The following is a 12,653-nucleotide window of genomic DNA, read 5'->3' as shown; positions in this document are numbered from 1 at the left end:
AGTAGGGAATATAGCTAGGGATGTGCAGGAAGGGTGTAGAGAATGTCCATAGCTGCCCATTTCTTCTACAGCAACAGCTGTGCATATGCACTGATTTAGAGATAGATTTGGATACTCATACCCCTGAGAGAGGGGTGAGGACAACAATAATATGTTGTGAAGCCAAATAGACCAAATTACACGTGTCCAGTGGACATGTGTGAAATGGACAGCTATGTATGGGGCAAGATTTTTTTTGGGAACAGATTGCCCGCTTTTTTTTTCTTTAAGGTGAGAGTAGGATGTTGGGGAGGGATAGTAGGTATATTTGGGGAGGTAAGTTGGGTAGGGTAACAGACAAGACAGACAAGACAGCATATAAGGGTGGTATATGACACATGTGGGGGGTAAACACCTTGGATGGGGGCTGAGTAGGAGGGGCAGGCTGATCCTCTAGTTGCGCCATGTGGCCCTTAAGCTGGTGTAGCAGATCTCCAAACTCCCTGCGGAGCTCACTATGCACCAGACCCTGGACCTGATGACAGGTGACAGAGTCCCATCTGCTCCCACTCCCAGGAGGGGGAGCCCCCCTCTCCTTAGGCAGTTCAACCCAAAGGTGGTGCAGGACCAGAGGATGAGGAGGTCCCAGGGTGGGCCCCAGATGTGCTGGTGCCTTGTGCCATGGCCAAATGAGGTGGGAGAGGTGGGTCCGCTGGGTCCGGCCTTCCCAAACATGCTATTTTCTTTCAATTTTAAAACATATGTGGGTTAGTAATAGTCAGCACATTCCAGGATTATGTATAACAGCATGTATAGATATTCCCATTAACCCAAAACCCCAGATATGGAACTGTTGCATAGCAAACAGAACACATGCATATATGGAACCACAGTGGCCATTACAACAGCATGCAGGTACATCGATGGCAGCATGCCACCAATGAGGGATTATTTCAACATGGCACATGCATAGAACAAATTTCAATATTTATCAAACAATAGGACATATGCCCCAACAGTAGATTTAATTGTGCACATACCGATTGAGTTGTGTATTTAGTTTATCGCTGCAGATATGGTGGGGGAGATGTCAATTAACATCTTGTATATCCCTGTAGTTCTTATTACTTTCCTAGTCAGTGCTGTGATATGTACCTTACAGGTATTATTACACTGCCCTATGGCCTTAGTTTGGACAGTGGTATGGATGTAGGCAACTATATACATGAACTGTGTTTTACTCGTAATATATACCTCTTACCTGGTATACCTGTGGAGGTACTGTTTGTTAACACTACCTAACTGTTTCTACGCATATTCCCAGATTCCAGGTTGATGTTATGCACATACCTCTCCATCTCTTATTGCACACACTCTGGGCATGTCTTGACAACATGCAGGTGAAACCGGGACATATTTTGACTATTGCTCTCATAAACCTTTGGTGAGTTGTACAATGACAGGTTTGCTTTCATAGACATTTTCCAAATATTTACAGGCCTGACAGTCAGTTATATGACACTAAATGCTGCCTAAATGTCAGAGATTAGCACGCTGATATGCCAGGGGGACAGGGTAACAGCCAGTAGATACAGGCCAATTCTCTGGACATTCCGGACAGATCTGTACAGTCGAGGGGTATAATTCTGCATACAGCTTACTACCACTCCCAGGATTCGAACCATGGCTGTGTGTGCTAAAATAAAACAGTGTACATCACAGTTGGGTGTGCTATATAGATATTTGCTGTGTACCTTTTCTCTGAATTCTTTCTCTAAGTCTCCCATGATTTTACAGTCTGACCTTGTACTTACAACACTCTTATACAGGATTTCCTAGATAGTTTTATTATGTAACACTGTGTGGATGACAGTGATGAGTAATACCTTATTAGTCAGAGATACTGCAACACTAACACTGCCATACAATATCAGACTAAACAGTACCAGTCCAAGATTATAATCTTATATTTCTAGGCACATTGTTCATATCTGACAGACCTGTGGGGAGGGTGTTTGTTAACACTACCTGAATGTTGTCACACATATTACCAGATTCCACATTATTATTATGCACAAATGTCTCACTCTGTTACTGCACACACTCTTGTCATAGCTTCACAACATGGTGGTGGAGTTGGGACATACTTTGCTTATTACTCTCATAACACTTTGGTGAGTTGCTATAGCGACAGGTTTGTTCTTATGGATATATTTCTGACAGTTATGATGTCTGACAATCAGTTGTATGTCATTATTTGCTGCCTAAACTTCTGGAATCATCCCGCTGATTTGCCAGTGGGACAGCATGACAGGCAGGGGACTTACACCAATTATCTGGACTTTCTGACAATATCTGTACAGTTGTGGGGTATGATAGTGCATACAGCTTACTACCACTCCCAGGATTTGAACCATGGCTGTGTGTGCTAAAAATATAGCATTTCACATCTCAGTTGAGTGTGCTATTTGGATTATGTTGTCGATCTTCATAGGTTCATAGGTTCATAGATTGGTACTAGGCTATCAGCCCTAGGGTCTATATAATCCTATCCATAACAAGTCCCTGCATACAGCTAACTACCACTCCCAGGATTCGAACCATGGCTGTGTGTGCTAAAAACATAACATTTCACATCTCAGTTGAGTGTGCTATTTGGATTATGTTGTCGATCTTCATAGGTTCATAGGTTCATAGGTTCATAGATTGGTACTAGGCTATCAACCCTAGGGCCTATACAATCCTAGCCATAACAAGTCCCTGGATATTTTGTCCCACAATATTTACTTCCCTGGACCTCTGTCTTGCAGGGCAACTGACATGATCCCTGGGATGAATTTCCTATCTCCCATCCAATCGTCAAGGTTCCTTTTGAATAGGGCCAAGGAGGTGCTCTGCTTGACATGTATGGGCAGTCCATTCCAGAGTATGGGGAGTCTCTGGGTCAGGAACCTATCCCTCCAGCATATTTTGTTCATTGTGATGACAAGGTTTAGATCCCTGGAGTGTGTGGCTCTGAGAGATTGGGATTTCTTTAAGTGGAGCATGTCCAACAGCTCAGGGTTTGACATGGCCTTGTATGTTAAGCAGAGATCACCTCTGAGTAGACGATATGCCATAGAGTATAGCTGGAGTTTTTTTAGATGGTCAGAACAGGGCATCTGCTTTAGGCCTGTGATTCTTTTAGTGAGGTATTTCTGTGGCCTTTCCAGCTGCTGCAGATGTCTTGTGAGGTACATACCAAACGGGACATTGTACTCTATAATGGGTCTAATGAGGGATGAGTACAGTGGGACAATGACCTCCTTTTTTCTGTATGGAAAGCCCTTAGTGTTGAGGTGTGCCAAATAGAAGAATTTCCTGACTGTTGTGGTGATGTGGTTATCGAAGGTGAGACCACTGTCCACCTGTGTCCCTAAGTCTCTCATCACACTTTCGGTGTTTAGTGTACTGCCACCCATGTGGTAATTCATGGGTACATGGTTTTTCCCAAAGGGGATAACTATACATTTCTTGGCATTAAGCTTGAGCCCATGGCTTTGGCACCAAGCATATGTTTCTGTAAGGCCTTTTTGTAGAATATCTACATCATTTGGGGATTCAACAATAGCTCCCAGTTTACAGTCATCTGCGAACTTTGTTAGCCAGAGTCCCTTAGTGTTGGCCTGTACTTCAGAGAAGTAGATGCAAACAAGAGTGGTCCCAGGACTGAACCCCGAGGTACTCCACTTGTCACTTGTCTGGAGCTGGATTTGAAGTTGGCTACTTTTACAGTCTGGGTTTTGTCAGTAAGCCAGTTGGCAACCCATCGAGTGACGTAGGGTTTTATGCCCACCTTAGTAACTTTATTTATGATTCCAGAGTGGGGATGGTGTCAAAGGCCTTGGCGAGGTCCAGATTGGCTGTGTGGACCACCTTACCCTCGTCCACAGCTCTAGAGACTGATTCAAAGAAGACAATCAGGTTCAGAAGACAAGATCGGTCCTTCACGAACCCAAACTGGGTGGGGTACAGTGTTTGAAGGTTGCCAACATTTTTGTTTATAAGTTCCATGATAATGCGTTCCATGCCCTTGCAGATCAGGCTCGTCAGACTGATGGGATGGTAGTTCCTGGGATCCAAGGTGGATCCCCCCTTGTGGGGTGGGATAACTGTAGCTGTGCACCACTCAGTGGCATGAAGCCTGAGGCGAGGCTATGATTAAACATGACACTTAGGTGAGGTGCCAGTTCATTTTGTAGTTCATGTAGTACACAGCCCGGGATGTCATCTGGTCCCATGATTGCTGTATTCTTAGCTTTGGAGAGTGCGGTTTCTACGTGTGTGGCCGTGATTACTGGAATTTGGCAATCTTTTGGTATTGAGATGGGCCCTTTAGGGGTGAGAGGGGTGAAGTTGGCACTAAATCGATCTGCCAGGATACTGGCAATATCCTTGGGATCAGTATATTAAATGCCATTCTGCTGTAGCTCAGAGCAAATCTGAACATTGCCGTTTAGATTCTTGACATAACTATTTTCACTGTTTTCTGTCTAAGTCTCTCTCAGTTGTACAATATGACTTCTTGTGATTACAACAGTCATATATAGACATTCTTACACATTTTATTTATGTAACACAGTGTGGGTAACAGTGATTAATACAACAGTACTATTAAGAGATTGCAACACTACATTACCATATGATACTGGAGTAAACACAAGCAGTCCAGCAGTTAGACCTTTATTGTCAGGCTGTTAACCTTTTATTTACATACAATCTGTATGAGACTCTTCCTGCCATATTGTCTGGTTTATTCAGTACATGCCATATACAATACATGTTTTATATTGGCAATTAACTTTCTACTACTTTTAGATTTGTTTCTTATGACAGTACATGCAAGATTATTAATAACCTACCTCGTGACACAACCTCTGCAATCTACAGACATGGGCTTCCCAGATGACAGCCCGCTCATCTGCCACTGTCAAAGACATAAGAGGAATATTTAGCCATACCTATCCATAATATACATGAGTTGGCAATTATTAAACAGGTAGTAGACTAATACTTACACACAGCTGGGGCATCACCCATTCTCTTAGCCTCTTGGATCCACTGATCCAAGAGTTCCCTCATTCTCTGCTTCAGGTCAGCATAGTGATGCCTGACCTGCTTGCCAGTTTGAGGTATGCCAGTGACACTGCTGAGGTCATGGGTGAGACAGTCCCAGGCTTCCGCTTTATTTCGGGAACCCTGGTACTGGCCCTGCAGCTGTCTCTGGTTATGGTCTTTAACAAGGAGTCCTGCCATGACTTTGAACTCCTGGATGCCCCAGCACTGTGCCCAGAAGCACACTCCTTCTCCCACACTGGTCATAGTACCTATAGGAGGAAGCTGCAACCAGTTATGAGATGTATTCCCACCTGTGGGGTTTAAATAGTGCCAATTTCCCACACTTTGCCATGATTGGACAGTTTTGAAAATGCTAAGCAATGGGCAAACCTGCTTACCTAAGGTTGGCATTGCTTAAAGGGGTATACCAATGGGCAAACTGATTTAACTGGCCTACACATTGCTTACACCTAGTAACCAGGGGTGTGCACTGCTTAGCATTGCTTAAATTTTAATTTGTACACTATTTGCTGTTTGGCATTGATTTATCATTCATTACATGTTATATATGTGTTTGGTATCCAAGATTCATGTGTGTGTACACTGTATAGGGTCCTTGTGTTTATTAGGGGATTTCAACACTTTATTACAATGACACCTCTCATCTGGACCTAATGTAGTACTCCAGTTCACATATTTATGTTATGTAGTAGGTTATACAACATAAAACTGCATATAGATTCCTTTCACATGTTAAGTTTGATTTTCCTATAGTGAGGATCTGTTTGGTGATGCCTCCATCTTATGTATTGCTGTCATGGCTTACTGGTTAACTACTGTGACTATAGTGTACAGGATCCTAGGTTCAAGACCTGCAAGGGCTGTTTATTTTGTTGCTGAGAAGAACAATAGCTATTGGATACAGAGTGATTAAGGCACTTTTAAGCAATTGTAAGTGGGTTTGTGTGGGTTTGAGCAACGGTAAGCAATGTTAACTTCTGGTTAAAAATGCTTACAGAGAGTTAGCTTCAATATTGCTTAACATGTATGTGTATTGGTTACTCCCACGCAAACAGGCTTAAACCTGCTTACTGCTGCTTAAATATGCTTACTCCTGCTTACTACTGCTTAATAGTGCTTACTCCCGCTTAACCCCGCACTAATTTAGACAGAAATGTAACATGTTTCTTGAGAAGGTGGTAGATTTGGACACTCTATGGATTTATCATTCATTACACATTATACCTTTGATTTGTATCCCTGATTCATGGGTACCTATAGTGTATGGGGCACTTGTGTTTATCTGTGGGTTTTATGACATTATTACATGACACCTCACATCTGCATTTAATGCAGTACTTCAGGTCACAAATATATATTATTTAGTAGGTTATACAACAAAAAAGTTGTTCATAAAGTGATCTGACATGGAAAATGGAATTTACTAGAGTGAGAATCAAACTGGGAATGGTTGCTCGTAAGGCGAACGCTCTGACCACTACACTATGGCAGTACTGCTTCATTTGCATGTATCTTGCTATTTATCTTCTTGTGCCATTTAAGCTACAGTATGCATAGCTAAGCAATGGGCAAACCCAGCACCTATGGTTAAATTTAATCTGTTTGATAAAAAAAGTGTTCATATTATTACATTTTAAATATTGCTCTTATAAACTTGGGGTATTGCTAGGTTAACAGGATTTATTTTTATGTACATTTTCTGATTGATTTGAAGTCTGACACTCAGTTAGACAACAGAGGTGATGATTTAGATTTATTATTACAAAATAGTAGACGTACAAAAGCAATTTCATCTTTTTTCCTGAAGCAATAGTTAAACAGCTGCTTAAATCTGATATGTCTATAAATATCACGGCCTTTGAGTTGCTGACACAATACTGACATTATAATTACCAAATGGCAGTTCTTGACTATGGGGGTGTGTATATTGTGAGAGCTCTGCTCTCAGACATGCCCCCTGCACTTGTCTATGCTCCGTATCTGTTTAGGAGGTAAGACAGCTCGCCTTCATTACTATGCATGGCGTGCTGCTACCCTGCTCCTAAATGGTCATTTCCATGCAGGAATAAGCTATTATTCCTGCACGGAACCTTACTGAATCCCGGGGATTGTATATAGATTCATAGATTATTACTAGGCTAATGATCCAGGGGGCCAAAACCAAGTTTTCCCAAAGCAGTAATGATGTCCTATTGTCTGAATAGGGCATAGAGACAGACATTTATAAGCTACCTCTGTCCATCTGAGACATGTGAGCCAGGCTAAGAGACAAGGTTATACGCACAGAGTTCTGAGCACATGGAAGAAGAAAACCTTTTATTTTTTGTTTTTGAAAATAAAAGCCAGTTTTCTTAATCACTGTAATTTAAATAAAAGTTTCTTTTTTTAAAATGGGGGGGGGGGTGCAGCCCAGCACTTATAACCACAAGTCACCCCTGCTTATCTTCGATGCTTAGCAAATATTTTTTGCCTATATGCTAATTTTACACTCCATCTCACATATGTGTTTCGTTACATTATGTGTTATTTTACTTGACACATTAAGCAGAGTAGCAACAATCATTTGAAATGCACCCCCTTATTAGAAAAAAAAATGGTAAAATCTGAAATAAGTCCATCGTATTTTTTTGTCAAATCTATATTTTGAGTTGCATACATAATATGTTACAGTTCCGTTTATCATTCCTCACTTTGTAAATATTTGTATATAGCTAATAAAATCAATAAAAATGTTTTGAAGAAAGAAACGTGCATTTGTGACAGCAGGTCTAGATTATCTATTTTATATTTAGAGTTCTCTATATCTATAGATATATCTATATGTATGTGTATGTATCACACCTCTCAACCTCTCAGAGCAAAAACTCTGGGCAAAGTTAGAAATAATGAGGGACAAAGGCCCAAAAATTGGGGCACTTTTTAAATATTCCTCTTACAAGCTTAGAAAGTTGATAGAATAACACGTTTTGCATTACATGAATTTTCTGAGGGCAATGACGTCTGAAACTCAAATGCTTCCATTGTTTTCTGATTTCATTCCTCAATGATTTGCCACAATATGCCAGTGAGCCACAATATGAGGCAAAAATTTGGACATTCTGCGAAAATGCGGACAGTTGAGAAGTATGGTGTGTATGTCTTATATATGTATATATGTGTGTGTATGTGTGTGTGTGTGTGTGTGTGTGTGTGTGTGTGTGTGTATCTATATATGTAATCTCTCTCTCTCTCTCTCTCTCTTTATATATATATATGGATTCACTTCAGAAGCTCGAATTTACATATCTCGAACTTCAAATAACCGAAACCAAAACATCGAGTTTTGTAAACTCGAACTTCTGAAATGAAACAAAAAAAAAAAAAGACAAACTTCGCCCCCCTGCACCCCCCATGTGGGGGGCTGTGCCCCCCACACCCCCCCCTACTTAAATATACCAACTCCAAGATCGCGCTACAGTGGGGAAATGGGAAATCTCCTGTCTTGCTGTATGCGGAAGCAAAACGGAGATTACTCATTTCCTGTCAACACCACACAAAAAGTAAAACATTACGTACACACAGAGCGTACAAGAATCCTTGCCTCTGTGTGTACGCAATGTATTAAGGTAAGTAAACTTTTATTTTTCAACACTACACATATTCGATTTACTGAAATCTCGATCATATGGTCTCGACCATACGAAATTCGAGATTTCTGTAATTCGATTATGTGAAGTGTACCCATAGATATATATATATATATATATATATATATATATATATATATATATATATATATATATATATATATGTATATATGTATATATATGCTCAACAGCATACTCCTCTCTAGTTTTCTAACTCTTACGACCTCCAATTCCATAATACTTCACCCCCCTGAACTTGACCTACTTATGTGTTGCTAACACCTGCGGTTTGGAATGCTTATACTATGTTAATTGTATATTTCTCTATTATAGATTCGTAGGTGATTTCTAGGATAATGGCACAGGAGCCTTTACAAGCCTAGCCAATAATACACAGGCTATGATTAATGCCTGAGATATGGCTGGGGTAGTATCAGGGTAGGGGGTCTTCGGGTGTTGGAGCCTTGAGTCATTTTACAGAGTGCCTCTGTCCATAAGGGATGTGGCAGTACCCTGGAGTGAATTTATGGTTCCACATCCATTTATCCAAATTCGTTTTGAAGAGAGTGAAGAAGGGGGTTTGTTTTACAAAGATGGGAAATTTATTCCGTAGATGATGTAGCCTTTGGGATATTAATCTGTCTCTCCAGCAAGTTCTGTTAGACTCACAAATAAGGTTCAGGTCCATGAAACACATAACTCTTTTATAATTTTTCTTGCAATTATGTAACATTTTTATCAGGGCTGGATCAGAGAATGCCTTGTTGATCAGGCATAAGTCACATCTCAATAACTAATAAAGGGATGGGGGCTTTAGTTGTTCTGCATAAGACGTGTCTTACACTTTGTATTTTTTAGTGAGCAACCTCTGGGTCACTCCATTTGGTGCAAGTGCCTGTTTAGATACATGCAGAAGGGAACATTGTACTCGGTTATGGGCCTGATGAGTGCTGAGTACAATGGTACTATGATTTCCTTTGATCTTGATGCCATGCCTTTACTTATAAGTTGATCCACACGGAAGGATTTCCTCACTGCCATCGCTACCTGGTGTTCAAATTTAGGTTACTATCTATCTGTGCTCCTAGGTCTCTTACCACTGAGCCTACTTTTAGGGGAGCGCTATCAATATTATAATTTACAGGGATATCTGATTTACTGAATGAGTATGATTATGCATTTTTTAGCATTCAGTGCCAGACCATGGTCTTGGCACTAGCTGTTTGTCATTTTTAGGTCTGTTTATAGGGTGTCAATATCATTTGGGGATTGAGTGATTGCTCACAGCTTACAAATGCATGATGTGTACTGTCACCCATAATGCATTTACTGTAAGTTCCATTCTCTTCATGATAGCTCTACTTTGGTCAAGGTATCATTGCGTTGTTTGTCATTAACTGTATACTTTTCATAAACATTTTATGCTTTTTGGCTTGGGTTTTACCTGAAATAGGTCCTTTGACCAGTGGGCTTACATGGCCAGCATTTATCTGTTCATTTATTTATCCTTTTGTTTATTTGTTTACTGGGAAGTTTATTTTCATTGTTACACCTATTTCAGCGGAAGGCCAAGATAAAAGCACTGGCAAACACAATTATAGATAAAAAGCAAATTTAAGGTACAAGGCTTTCAAACATGGTACAATTTTTGAACAGTATGAAGATCATATTCAATGAAATTGCAAAATGCATCAGTAGACATGAGTAGGTAGCAGTGATATGTACAAACAATAACAAAACTCTAACCATCACTGAAACTTGGCTAAAACCAGACACTAAAAATGAAGAAGTCCTTCCCCCTGGGTACAATATGATAAAAACAATAGAGTACATAAAAAAAAGCTGGAGGGGTTGCAATACTTTTTAAAAACAAACCAAACATCACCAGATACCCACTGAGTCACCCCAACTATCCCAACACAGAAATATCTATTTCCCTCCTACAGCTGAACAAGCACAAAGTTCTTTGCATTGCTGTCCTATATCATCATCAGCCCCCCCTCCCATTTTTCTACATGAGGTTGGCATATTGTGCTAACTATCGCCAACTCTCTTGATTCAGTGCCACTCTCCTGCCTTCTTCAACACTCATGCCTGACTGTCGCAGATCTTCCTTCACACAATCCATCCACCTCTTTGCTGGACGCCCTCGCTTCCTCTTACCTTCTTCCTGTCTGTCCCAAATCTCCCTCACCAGATTGTCTTCTGCTTTTCTACACATGTGCCCAAACCATCGTAATCTGTTCTCTTTGATCTTTTCTGCAATTGGAGCTACTTTGGCTTCTGCTCTTATGTCCTCATTTCTTCGCCTGTCCCGCAGTGTGCATCCTACCACCTTTCTCAGGCACTTCATTTCCATCACCTCTAGCTTCAACTGTTCTGCCTTTACTGCCCAGGTTTCTGTACCATACAGTAGTACTGGTCGCACCACTGTCTTGTACACCTTACTTTTCAGCTTCTTTGGCATTCTTCTGTTATATACTACACCTGGTACTCTATGCCAGTTGGCTGCAGCCCCTCTGATTCTAGCTTTGACCTCTTCCTTTAGACTACTCTTCTCCTCAACCACCCCTCCCAGACACTTGAAGCTGTTTACCTGTCCCACTGTCTTCCCTTCTATCTCTATTCTCAGTTTCTTCTAATTTCCCCAATTTGCTGCCATTACCGCCATCTTATCTGTACTTAGTTTCAACCCATGTGCCTTTAGATTTGCACTCAATTCTCCTATTCTTTGCTGAAATTCTAACTCAGAGTCTGTCTGTGCTGCCACATCATCTGCATACAGCAGCTTTGTTGATCTGTCCCCTCCAACTTGTTTGCTATTGTAGTCCACCAACAGTATGAACAGCAGTGGCCTCAGAGGTGAACCCTGTACACCCACACCCACTGAGATCCCCTCTGTGAGGCCAAACACTGTTTGTACTTGAGTCATTGGGTTCTTGTACATAGCCTGCACTAATTCTACCAATGTTTCTGTGGTTTTAAATCACCGCAGTACTGCCCAGATAAGCTTTTTTTGGGACCTTGTCATATACTTTCTCCAACTCTAGGAATGCCCAGTTGGACTCTCTCCTCATCTCTAGCTTCTTCTCAAGTATCTGTCTCAATGCAAACATCAGGTCAACTGTGCTGCATCCTGATCTGAATCCAAGCCGCTCATTTCCCATATTACATTATACTACTCTGCATATCCATTTATCAATCACCCTCTCCAGAACTTTCATGCAATGTGGTAGGAGTTTGATACCTCTGTACATCCCACAGTTGTGGATGTCCCTTTGTTCTTGTACACTGGCATGAGTATGCTTATTTTCCAGTCATCTGGGATATGTCTTTCACTCCACACTGCTATGAGTACCCTCAGGAGCCATGTCTCCCCTATCTCACCCAGCATCTTTATCATATCTGCTGTGACCTCATCTGATCCTGCTACTTTCCCCTGACTTCATCTTCCTTAGTGCTGTTCTTACTTCTTCTAGGGTGGGCTCTTCTTCTTCTCCTCTCATCATAGGCTGTTTCTGGGGCAGTACAGCCTCTATGGGGTTTTCTTCATTCAGAAGCTGCTGGAAATACTCCTTCCATCTGCCTTTGATGTCCTGTGGACTGGTGAGCAGGTTGTTGCTGGCATCCCTTATTAAGGGTGTCTGACTGTCTTCTTTATCTTTCTGTCTTTACCTTGCAACCTGATATAGTTTCTTTGTGCCCCTTACTGGGTCACTTTCCAGAAGTTGGTACAGTGCCTCTGATGCCCTATTCTTTGCTATTGCAACTTCTTTCTTAGCTTCTTTGTTAGCCAACCAGTCGTCCTTCCTAGCCTGGTCAGTCTTTTCTGTCTCCCACTTCTTCCTGCACTCCTCCTTTCTTTTGATGACTTCATGGACTTCTGCATTCCACCACCAGCTTTCTTTATGTACCTTATTTCCATACCTG

This window comes from Protopterus annectens, chromosome 6.part0 (genome assembly GCF_019279795.1).
Source record: "Protopterus annectens isolate FY-2018-M chromosome 6.part0, PAN1.0, whole genome shotgun sequence".
NCBI lineage: Eukaryota > Metazoa > Chordata > Ceratodontiformes > Protopteridae > Protopterus > Protopterus annectens.
Note: the sequence above shows the minus strand (reverse complement) of the source record.